The sequence below is a fragment of the Hyaena hyaena genome, unplaced genomic scaffold (assembly GCF_003009895.1).
Source record: "Hyaena hyaena isolate Hyena2069 unplaced genomic scaffold, ASM300989v1 scaffold_66, whole genome shotgun sequence".
NCBI classification, from domain to species: Eukaryota; Metazoa; Chordata; class Mammalia; order Carnivora; family Hyaenidae; genus Hyaena; species Hyaena hyaena.
This window is the reverse complement of record NW_024080696.1, coordinates 455,567-468,582: the sequence shown is the minus strand read 5'-3', so window position 1 is coordinate 468,582 and position 13,016 is coordinate 455,567.

Here is a 13,016-nt window from a genome sequence, read left to right as displayed (position 1 = left end):
CACAAGCTGGACACTTTTTCTTTTTCAACTCCTGACTCCGCACTCCAGTGAAGTGAAGAAAAAGCATGCTCAAAAAGAAGCAGAGAAGTGAAAGGGCAGGTCCAAACCCCTCTAGCCACGACTCAGCAGGCCTCAAGGGAAGGGAGGAAATGAACCATCAATTGGATATGTAAGTACATTTTCATTCTACACAGAATTATACTTAGAAGAGACTGAAGAATTAAAGAAAAAGTAAAATCATGTCAAGTTTAGATTGTCCAATGAATGGGTTGCACGTGCAGCATTTTCCCCTAGCATTCTCAATAATTTCAGAGGTAAAATGTATGTGAGCACACACAGGGAGAAAAGGAGTCAGCTTTCACCAAAGTACACGAGATTATAGACAAAGAGATATATTGGAGATCAGAGATAGAACCTGGTCCAAATACCCGTTTATGTGAAGTAGTTAGGAAATAAATTCAGGTAATATGGCCTGCCAAGGTCAGATAGTCTTCTAAATGTCAGGGGTGGTCCTTGCCCTAAAGGATCAGTACTCTTGCTGCATTTTCTGGGAAACTTCTTGTAAAAGCATGATAACTCTTTCTGGTATAACATGAATTATAATTCATCTCCTGTCCTATGCCCAGCTAGGTAAGTCAGTGACAGCTATTCTCACCACGAGCAAATGTCTACAGGTTCTCAGCAAACAAGCTCACATGCTTTGACTGTTACCATTTTCATACAATCTGGAAGTGTCATTGGCTTGCAATGCCTTACTTACATACCTTACCTTGTAGGCCTTTGGAAGATGATACAACTTCTGTCAGGCAGGATTTTCATTGAGGGACTCACTCAGAAGTGCCTTGTGATTACCTTGGGTTTTGTTGACATTCAAAGAAGTTCTTGAATAGGAATAGGGGTCTGAGGTGGGGGCCATAAAGAAGAAAATGCAGTCCCACACCAGAGTTTTACTAAGATTTGCACATGTGAAGAAATTGTTAAATGAAGTGTTGTGATGTTAAAATGAATATCTAAACTTTTAGTTGTTCGCATAGTTTTGAAGCACATTTTTTCATAATATATAGGATATTTTTGCCATTTTAAAAACTGCCTTTAACCGGCATTCTCTTATAAAAGGCCACATTTTAAAATATGAGGCCAGCATCTTTATTACTATACTGTATAATATGTAATTAATTAGTAAATGACTCAGCTTAGGTAGCATAAAGAAGAATTATAGCACAAGTCTTTGTAAGTATGTGTTTAGGTTATGGTCATTTGCTATTGTAGTCTCATGATATTCTGATGCTCTTAAGAGTCTTCCTGGCTTCAGCTCTGAGATGTTATCTATTTGATTCTAAATCAGAGGGTGTTTTATTCTCAAAATCCCATTATGGTTATTATTAGAAAGGCAACAAAGCAGAATAGAGGACATGTTTTAGGTAAACTATATCTATACTCAGGCCTCAGAATCTCCAGATGTAAACAGTGGTCAACAGAAGTGAGGAAAAAAAGAGTAAAGCTTGCTATGGGGGGAAGCTAGCTAAAGAAAGTGGAGGCAAGGGAAGAAAAAGGAAAAAGCAGAAAGAGGAGTGGAGTAGGTGGAAGAAAGAGGACAGAGCTTGTGAGAATAAATCAGGAATAAGGGGAAGGAGCAGAGGGGAAGTGGAAGGGGCAGAGGAAGAGGGCAGTGGAATGGTCCATGCACATCAGCATAGGAATGTGTCCCGGGAACATCGGAGAACCATTGACCAGGGCTCTTGCTTCTAAAGCTTGGTCTTCCCATGGAGAGCAAGATTTTAAGTGAGAGAGTAAAGGTGAAACTTTTTAAAGGTTGACTATACATATTTTTTGGATTGAAAAAATAATAATATGTCATGTTGTCTATTATTTTAGTTTTACACTTGCAAATACTTGAATCTTTTCACATTTAAATATTTTAGAATATATATTTTAAGATTATTTCATCTAAAAATACATGGGATATATTTTTTAAATAAAATGATATTACGGCAAACAAAATAGGATCAAAGCAACACCCTTTTCTAAGTAAATAGTATTCCATTTATTCTCTTATTGCATTATATAGTTCTCTAACATCATTTTAATTGATGCAAAATATTCCAATATTTGGGAATTCCACTGCCATAAGGCGATTTTCTAGGGAGGTATTTGGTGTTTCCAAATTGCTTCCTGCATTGTAACTGAACAATATTTTAAAAGCTGCATATATATTTCTGTGAGCATATTCTTTAATTCTTTTCTTACCATCAATCACTTGATGTGAATTTAAATTAAAGAGTTTGAATTTTAACTCTTTTGTGAGTCATTACCAAGTTGTGCCTTGGAAAGTTACTGATTGGCAATCCTGCTAGCAACGTATGAGAACCCACACAAAGAGATGGCTCCACATTTCCTTACAATTACTGAAATGCTGAATTATTTTACTTCTCTCAATAATGTGCAATTGAAAAAAAAAAAAAAAGCCTGAAGATTAAAGGAGACTATAATAACCCAAACAAGATCAAAGAATCAAAAATTCTCCCTATGAGTGATTTCCTTTAAATTCATTAAAAAATATTCTAAAGGCACTGTAATTATTTGGGTAGGAAGAGCTGGTTATTAGTACCAAAAGAAGGCCTACAGATGTAAACTCGGCTATTTGATGTAAGGCCATGTCCCTCCCCCCCCTTTTATTCCCGTCTCTGCACATTATAAACAATTACTTGTGGGCTTATATGGATGATCGTCTTCTGCCAAAATAATGCGAATCAGCTCTTTGATATACTTTACCGTATATTCTGTTGTATATCAGTTTCAGCTTACATAACATACATTTTAAGCTCTTTCCAGGGCAGAAAAATTCATCTAATTGCATTTCACATGCACCTTCCAAACTATTTTGATATACTTACTCCATAACAAACACTAAAAGTATCAAGACAATTAAAATGTAGTCATACCAATTGTATTTTAAGGTTGTAAAATGGCAAATCATTCCAATTGATTTTTGTAGAGTGTCCTTCACCTAAATAATATTTGGGAAAGGAGAATCTTGACTTATAGAACTGATAAAATCAAAATTCTCTCTTACAAATGGGGTATGTTCATTGTTATTTGTTCCTTGAGATCAACCCTAAAAACTGTTTGAGAGTTATAAATAAATATGTCTTTAATAGTCCTGACATTTAAGCATCTTGGAAAACATCATGAAATACTTTTGATAGAAATTATGTGTTAATATCTTACCCAGATTTACTTTGCTGTTTAAGACTTTCCCAGTCAATTTCTCTTATCTGTGCCTCAGTGAGTTTCTGCCTGGTTGCTTCGTATTTAAAGCGCAAGCTATCAGTTTGCCCCTAATAAATCATGTCTCAAAATAGAATTTACACAAAAAAGTAAACCTGGATTTTAGGAAGCATACGTTTTATGAAGGGAAGAGAGGAGAGACTATACTGAAGATGAGGATGGTTATAAGCATTTAGCCAAAAATAGAAGAACTGCCTGAGTGCAAAAGATCTATCTTTCTGCTGAGAGAATATTAGAAGCCAATGAAATATTTTAGGTAGGATGATTTAAATAGATGTGGCAGCCAAATTAATGTAAAGGAAAGGGAGAGGCCAAATGTGAAAAGAAACTTCAGGTAGTTCACGATTAGAGAGCAAGGCAGATCAAATTCCTTTGTGTGTTGTGGGTCATCTTTCTTCCTGCATTGCATAAGCATTTGATTTTGGTCTTTAAAATTAAAAAGGAATGGGGAGCCTGGGTGGCTCAGTCAGTTAAGTGTCTGACTTTGGCTCATGTCATGATCTTGCAGTTTGTGAGTTCAAGCCCCACATCAGGTTCTGTGCTGACAGCTCAGAGTCTGGAGACTGCTGATTTTGTGTCTCCCTCTCTCCTCTGACCCTCCCTCCTCTCAAAATTAAAGAAACATTAAAACTGTTTTAATTAAAAAAGAAAACATTATTTCCATAGTATTTAACTGTAATCATTCACTTTAATCACATTGAGTTTTGATGAACGGGTGAACTTTTCACTACCAGTTTTTGAGAACTAAATCTCAATTACATCAGAAAATAACACATCTTCATTTGGAAGGCATTTCATGTAGAAAAAATTACATTTTCCTTGATCTATATCTAGGCACTTTTTTTTTTTTCTGCTGGTACATAGATAAGATACTCTGAGGCACTCATGAATACTTTGGTGGCTCCCAAGGGAGTCTGACATTTCAATATTTCCTGACTCGCTTGGAAAGGAAGCATTTCAAGAAATTAAAAGCACTGATAAGCAAACCCTTCATTAATAAAACAGACTATTAAGTTTTCAGCTCCTGTACTTAAAATTTCCCTATTTTATCTAAAATTAATATACAGTACCATGGACCTTCTTTGAAGTTTGAAAAAAAGGAGAGATGAAGTTAAGGGCAAGTTTAAAAAAAAAAATGGCCTCATCCACTGTACATCCCTGCTCTACAGATCATTTTCTCCTTTATTTAATAATTAATGCCAGCTACACCAGCATGTTTAAATCCTCCACAGATAAGAAATAATTAAGTTAACACCACTCAAAATGATATGTAACATCTCAATTAGTGAGAATTTTTAAGTGGTAACAAGGAGGATGAATTTATCGAAAGCTGCACTGTAGGATATTTTTTTCCCCAATGAAACTCAAAGTCACATTCATACAGTTGCAAGAAACACTACATTTAGTGAAGTTGTTGTATCGTCTGCTAAAATAAGTGCTGTAGCTGCCAGCAATCTAATGAATGCTCAGCGGCATATGCACAGTGCTCTTCTGGAAAACCCAGCAAAATATATTCCAAATTTGAAAATTAGACATTTCCCTGGATGGGGAACTTCCCTTCATTTTCCCCACAAATACTAAAGTGCTTGGCTTGAATAAAGAGCTTTAATAGCCTTCTGCTCTCTGCTTTAAGATCAAGGAACTATTATATGCAAGAACGGCAAAAATATCCCATTCTCTTAGTGTATGTCTCTCTCTTTTTTTTCGTTCTCTCTCCCCCTCTCTCCCTCCCCCTGCCTCCCCCTTTTTTCTTCACTTCGCTGAAGGAGTTATGTGTCCTTCTGGAAAACCATCCATGTGCCTTTGTCCACGAATACCATATATGCCATGGGAATCAGTATAAGCAAATGAAACGCACCATAAAAAAGTCATCTTCCTACAAGTACACATCAGCAAACACACTCCTTGCATTATTTTCTGACAACTATCTAACATTCTAGTTGACCCAGAAAATTGGCACACTTTCATTTGGCTCCCCTTCATTTCACATGCCTTATCTGAGAAATGGGGAAAATGACATAAAACACAAAAGTCCACTAAAAGCAATAGCACAGAGAAATAATTTTGTCTTTCAGCTGCAGCTGTCTTCCTCATCCAACACTCATCATAAACATCAACATCATGTTTACATTTCCCTAAACCTTATTGCATGTCAGCCAGATTATTAAATCATTTCCAAAAAATTATGGCTAGTTGGTTTTCCATTAAAGAAAACATGGAAATTCCACCCTGCTAGCCCAGGAGTTGATTTTCATATGTAGTTAGTTACTACTCTTTTCCGTCCTAAGAGAAAGACCTAAAAATGCACATTAATCCAAATTCATAGAACTGCAGTCGATTGGTTGTCTAGAGCCATTGAAAATATCCTAAAACCAAATTTCCAGTCTAAACTGGTGACCTAAGAAATAGTTCAGACATTTGCAGAGAGTAGGCTAATAAGTCAGTGGCGGCAAATCTCTGCTGTCTCAGTTTGAAGGCACTGGTAAAGTGAAGAGACAGAGGCTTTTGTGAGTTGCTAACAGCAAGACTGGCTGACATACATGTAACATGGAATGTCCAGACCTAGCCATGTCTGTCAGAACTGCAGGGTAATGTATCACAGAAGAGGTAGGAACAGCTCTGCTCCCTCTTTGTATTGCTTCTTCCAGGACTACATACAACCTCTCAACTTATCACTTAATAAACTATCAAAAACAAGCCAGGCTGACAATAGGTTCTGTAAAAGAAAGATCTTCCATTTGTTCAAGTTCTTTCCCTGCCATAACCAAATATTTAGCACCATTTATTTTTATTTTTTTAAGTTGTGAGAGAGAGAGTAGGGGAGACACAGCGAGACAGGGAGAGAGAGAATCCCAAACAGGTTCCACACTGTCAGCACAGAGTCCGACAAGGGGCTTGATCTCATGAACCGTGAGATCATGAGCTGAGCTGAAATACAGAGTTAGTCACTAACCAGCTGAGCCGTCCAGGCACCCCATATTTAGGGACATTTAATTTAAGCAGTTTTCCTTAATGATTAATGGTTTATTTTCCCAACATAGTCTAGGACACTCTACACCACCAAAACCTTATGCCCTATACCATGCTATTTGTAGAGTAATGTTTATTTATTCATCCTTGTAGATACCTACTATGGCCTCATATACCAGATTCACCTATCTTTGCACTTACCACATAGTGTTGAACATCACCTCCCCTTTAAAGTAGAAATTTTTGTCTTCTTCATTTCCTTACCCTTAGCTCTCAGCATAAAGGCTAACATAGAACTGATTCTCACCAGATATGTTTTGAAATAACTGGACTAAGGCAATGTATTCCATTCATTTATTCATACATATAAAATATTTTCCAATATGTAGCAATTTTAATTCATTTAATATGACATCTCATGTCAAGGATAGTTTCTCTTTTCCCAAATACCTCTCAGGGACTAATGATCTGAAACCATTACCTAAGAGGTGATCAAAAACTATCTTGAAGTGTTGTAGTTTTCTGAAATGCTGACAATACCATTCATATAATAGTTTTCAGAATTAGTAGAAGTAAAATATAGTGGTAGAGTTTTCCAGAGAAACAGAACCAATAAGAATTGCGTGTATGTGTGTAGTAAGCGACTATAAGAAACTGGCTTATATGATAGGGCAAACTGGAGACGCGATGTTGAAGAGCTGATGTACAGTTCAAGCTTGAAAATCATCTGGATGTGCGGGGCCTGAGTGGCTCAGTCGGTTAAGCATCGACTTCTGCTCAGGTCATGATCTCACAGTTTGTGGGTTTGAGCCCTGTGTCGGGCTCTGTACTGATAGCTCAGTGACTGGAGCCTGCTTCAGATTCTGTATCTCCCTCTCTCTGACCCTCCCCTGCTCACATTACCCTCTCTCTCTCAAAAATAAATAAAACATTAAAAAAATTTGAAGACAGTCTGGAGGCAAAATTCTCTCTTCCTTGGGAGACCTCAGTTTTTCTTCAATACCTGCAACTGATGGATGAGGCCCATTATGGAGAGTGAAATTTATTCAAAGTCTACTAATATAAATGTTGACCTCATCTAGAAAACATCTTTCACAGTAACAGTCAGACTTGTGTCTGATCAAATATCTGGGTACAGTGGTTTGACAAAATTGACAGATAAAAGTAACCATCATACAAAATTATACAATGGCATGAGAATTTCTGAAAACAAAAAAAAAAGTTTAATAGCCCCAGTTCAGTGAACAAAAGGCTGTGTATAGAACTGATTAAAAACCAAGAGATAACTTAACAATTTACACTGACTAAGAATTTGTCAGACTGTACTTACTGTTTTCCACATCAACTCTCTGTGCAATTTACATTTGTGAACTTAGGAAAGTTTGGAATTTGGATGCTAATCTACTTTTTAAATTGTCACTTCTTTGCATTCACTCTAAGCAACTCAAAACTAATGATCCACAGAAAAGCTGTTAACTTTTATGTCTCTCTAATTTTGTAAAAGTAAAAAAAAATTTTTTTAAATCTTGGCCCACCTATTAAAATTCCAGTCAAAATCTAGATTCTTCTCAAATGTCACTTCTAGGAAATCTTCCATAAACTTATGTGTGGAATAAGTAGCTTCCTGACTTCATCTGTGTTTCCATACTATATGGTATACATCTTTATGAAAAGTTTCATTTTGTTTAAATTATTATATATAAGTCTGTCTTCCAGAGCAGTTTATAAGTTCTCCTATATTAGGAGAGTTCCTTGAAACTCTAAATGTAGTTCCCAGATCAGCAAAATCAAAATCACCTGGGAGCTAGGCAGGACTGTACAATCTTGGGCCTATTTCTGACCTCTGAAAAGCTGTGTGTATTTCAAAAATGTTCCTAGATAACTTTATGATATTGATATTTGATAACTACTATCTAGGTGTTGGTATTAACAAACATACTTAAGGCAAGATTTCTGCATTAAAGGAACCCCTGTTCTTTTAAAAAAAAATTTTTAATGTTTATCTTACTTATTTTGAAAGATAGAGAGAAAAGAGAGAAACAGAGAGAGAGAGAGAGAGAGAGAATGTGAGGGGCAGAGAGAGAAGGAGAAATAGAGGAAGAAAGAGAGAATCAGAAGCAGGCTCCACACTGTCAGTCAAAGACCAATGTGGGGCTTGAACTCATGAACCTAAAGATCATGACCTGAGTCGAAATCAAGAGTCAGTCACTTAGCTGACTGAGTCACCCCAGTGCCGCAAAGGAACCTTCGCTCTACTAAAGAGATTATTATCAATTTCTAGATCAGGACATGTTCTTTCATGTTAAGCATTTGCAAGAGCTATTCTATATTGCCACTGATAGTCAAACTCCCCTTTGTCTTCCTCCCTCTCTTTATTCCTGAACTCTTCATGTTTCCCAGGTCACGGCTTAGATGTCAGTCTATGTACAATTAAAATAAAATATGTACAAGACAGGAAATAAGTATAAGGAAATCCAATATATATCTTGTATATTCCCCTTCTACTGACTAACCAAACACCATCAAATTCAGTCGAGGTTTCCACTTGTGTGTTGTTTCATTTTCTTTTGTTTCCAGTGTCTATGGCTAGTGCTGACTTATAGGTTTGGCCTATCTATTGGGAAACCATCAATTTCTGAAACATAAGATTGGTTGAGGTGTCCATTCTTTGGACTGCCATGAAACATGACTGACGATACACTGCACTGTCATTCTGTTTGTGTCTCTAGTTAACTTGTAGTCAGTTTGAAAGTAGGAATCACTGTCTGTTGTACAATGTTACCTCCAGCATCTGATCCATAACCTGATGCCTGATAGGTTCTCAAAAAGTATCTGTTGATTTTGGAAGTGGATAATCTTGTGAATGGAATTAGATCAACAATAACCACATATGTAGAAACGGGTAGATTTGAGAGACCGAAATCACCCCAGCAAATTATATAAAACTGAATTGTCAAAGTAGGAGTTCTTTGATACAAATCTAGAGGGGTTTTTTTCCTACATTTTAACAAACACAAGAGTTTGTTTAATTTCCTTGATTGTGGGGATCACAAATTTAAACTTGATTTTTTGAAATTAAATCCATCAGTCTTCTCTCCATATGCCAGAATGCACTTATTAGGAAGGAGGCTTGAGGCATAAGTGAGGGTTAGTAGAAAAATAATGTGCTGCGCATGAAATCAGTGGAATGCCACCAGGTTCCTATTGAGTATTTTCAGGCACTCAAGTGGTCAACCAAAATCGACAAGTTAAATCTATAACCTCATGACAAAATTCCTTTCCTATATCTATTGAAAGAAGTTCTTGGTCAAATTTAAAGAAATGCCTCCTTCAATTTGATCAAGTCTTTCCATTTTAACTTTAAGAAACATCTGCAGAGTTTGATGTTTCTCTTAGGTACTTGCAGGGGGCTTAGTTTTAATATCATTCCTCTTAATGTGTTAGCTCTTATTTTTACACAAATAGTTTAGCAGCAGGCTATATATTAAATTCTGAAGCACACTGTATTCTTAGTATTTCTGAAAATAAATAAAAGCACACAGAAGAAACATTTATGAAAAATGACACATTTTCCTATATGTTCAGCTGAAAAAACACAGGTTTATTAAAGAAAACAAGAGATGTTTTCTAGTGGAGGAAGATAATACCCCACATAAACGTGAATAAGATCAGCTCCTTGAAAAGTCTCTGGATCTTGTTATGGTCAGTTTCAGAGGCTTATGGCGACAACTTTAATGATGGATTTATTATGGTACAGGTCGTATTTGTACAATGCCTTGAAAGCTAAGCACCTAGGCACAGAACTTTGCTGAGAGGACATTCGTGTGACAACTGGCATTGGGGAATGAATGAGGGATGGCTGCATATCTGCAGGCTTGTAGGACATGACCAATTTTAGTAAACCACTTGAGTCAGCTCTGTTCAGTGTCTATCTCAAAGCACTACAGAGATGCCCATCACCACACTCCTTAGTGCTCAGAGAACGATATTAGAAAGTCTGCCAAATTATCTTGACCTAATTAACTGGAACTCAAACTGGGGCAGTATTTTATGTAGTCTAAATTATTGTGCACTTGGGTCTGGCTATTTTCAGCACATAGTGATGACTTCTTATTATTTTCCTCACACATAGCACTCTTACATTTTGTCAAGTATTAAACATATTTGAATTAACCTTTCCTATTAGAGTTTAATAATTTAAAACATCCCCATATCAAAGATGAAAAAACTGAGGCATGAACTAATTAAATTATCTATGATGGTTAATTTAATCCTGACTGACACACCATCTAAGCCTAGTTATTGTCATTATGAGAAAGACATATATAATAGAGTCTAACATTATAACAGTAGAGGATCATGAACTTTCTCATGGACAGCATTACCTTATATATTTTCACCTTCGTGGCGGTGACTACCTAGTGATAATTCTCATACAGGGGAAATCATCTTCCTCCAGGGTAAGATATTAGAATTTGTGCAAAGGTGCCTATGTATGAATGGGTTTAATTCTGATACCCTCACTCCTCATCCCTAGTGAGAATCACTGACCTGAAAGAATGGCATCCATTAATTCCAGTAGGGCTTGAAATTGTATCTCCTAATGACTTAGTTTTAAAAATCACACTTTGAGACACCTGGGTGGCTCAGTTGGTTAAGCATAAAACTCTTGATTTTGGCTCAGGTCATGATCTCAGTGTCCATGAGATCAAGTCCCATGTCAGGCTCTGTACTGACAGCATGGAGCCTCTTTGGGACTTGCTCTATTTCCTCTTTCTCTGCTTGTCCTCATCCTGGCTCTCTCGCTCTTGCTCTCACTATTGCTCTCTCTCTCAAAATAAGTACATAAACATTTTTTTAATATTACACTTTGTTTTGTGTAAATAAAATGGCATTTTCAAAAATAAGTATCACTGGGGAGCCTGGGTGGATCAGTCGGTTAAGCATCTGACTTTGGCTTAGGTCATGATCTTATGGTTTGTGGGTTCGAGCCCAATGTCAGGCTCTGTGCTCACAGCTAGCTCAGAGCCTGGAGCCTGTTTCAGATGCTGTGTCTCCATCTCTTTCTGACCCTCCCCTACTCACGCTCTCTCTCTCTCTCTCAGAAATAAGTAAAACATTAAAAAAAAGAAATAGGTATTATTGATTTGTGTTTACAGTTGAATAAATAACACTCAATTTTTCTTAGCGCCTACTATGTGAGAATAACTAAGTTCATTTTTTTTCCCAGAAGACTAGGCCATCACTCTACAAGATTTATCAAATTGTAATTTTCTGACTCTCCATCTTGAATGAAACTCCTTCAATTTCTTAAGTCATAGCTGTTCTCCAGTTGCCAAGAGACAATATGAGAAATATTCCATATAGATTTATTTTTCAAAGTTCTGGAGGGACATAACTGTGCTTTAACAGAGAGTTAAAAGTGTCTGAAATATTCTCTTTTATATGCTAATCATGAGTCTCATCATCCTCAGAAACTAGATCTAAACTCACCTGCTTTGAATGTCTTCACTAGTGGAGAAAATAGACCTAAATTGTTCTTTTTCGCTTTTTTGTTTGGTGATCTTTGCGCAGATAAATTACAAATATTTGTGTTTATAGTTATATAGCTCTTATTATTTTCCAGACGTTGTGTTAAACTCTTGTTAAATCCTCACAGAGTGCTAGGAAGACAGTAGTATATTTTTTACCACTTAACAGATGAGAAAACTGAGACCACGAGATAGGATGTAGCCTGATGATGAGCACGCAAATCAATGAGGGATGGAGGCAGATTTTGAACCCTGGCCAAAAGATGTCCATGGTTAGTTATACCTCTTAACAACTATGTAAACCCGTCTCTCAAGAAGAGAGCCATTTGTGTTTCATTTAAAATTTCCCCCCACAGGGATAGATAGTATTCTTTCCTAGAAAAATTAATAAATCCATCTGTTTCAAACCTGCCATTCAGGTATGTTAGGCCTTTAGAGCTACATTAGTATGTATTTTTTGTAAGAATGTAAGATTTTATAATTTGATTCTGATAACTTCTGAAACTTGTTAATTCTTAAGGTCACACTATATATTAATTCTGTCCTTCAAGGGGCTAAATAACCCTTCCCTTCCAGTCTGATGTTATTAACTAGGCAAATGAGCATGTTTTGAAATGATTGATGGAATTATTAAATAGCACTCATCCTAGGACTAACCCCATTAGTCATGTTTCCCAACTCTGATATCGAACTATTTGGACTACAACCGCGAAACAAATTATATACCTATTTAGTAGTAATAAGGGAGGTATCCCAGCTTTCTCAAATCCTTTCTGGAAATAAGGAGTGTATCAGAAAAACACACTTCAAAATTCAAAATTAGCGGGGATCTTTTTCATTTATTGATGAGATTGTTAGGTTAAGCCAAAACCTTCCTAAACTTTATATAATTAATTATATATCAAATTACTGTAACAATTATCTCCTAATTCTTCATAATTTCTAATTTTAATAGAGGGGAAAAATTCATCTGATAGCATTCCGTTACTCATGAAATCATTCTCGTTATTTTATAGTACCTAGAGGTAGTAGAGGCGTATGTACTCAAAAACAAAACAAGACACAAATTCCTCAAATGTTTGTCATTTTTTGTTTGTTTAAGCAAAAATATACATATATGTTAGGAATTGAAAGTTTCTTGCTGAAATTACTTGTATTTGCAATTCAAAATATAAGTGCTATAAATTTTAAGTTTGTAAGATCTAATTTTGATAAATCCACAGACAT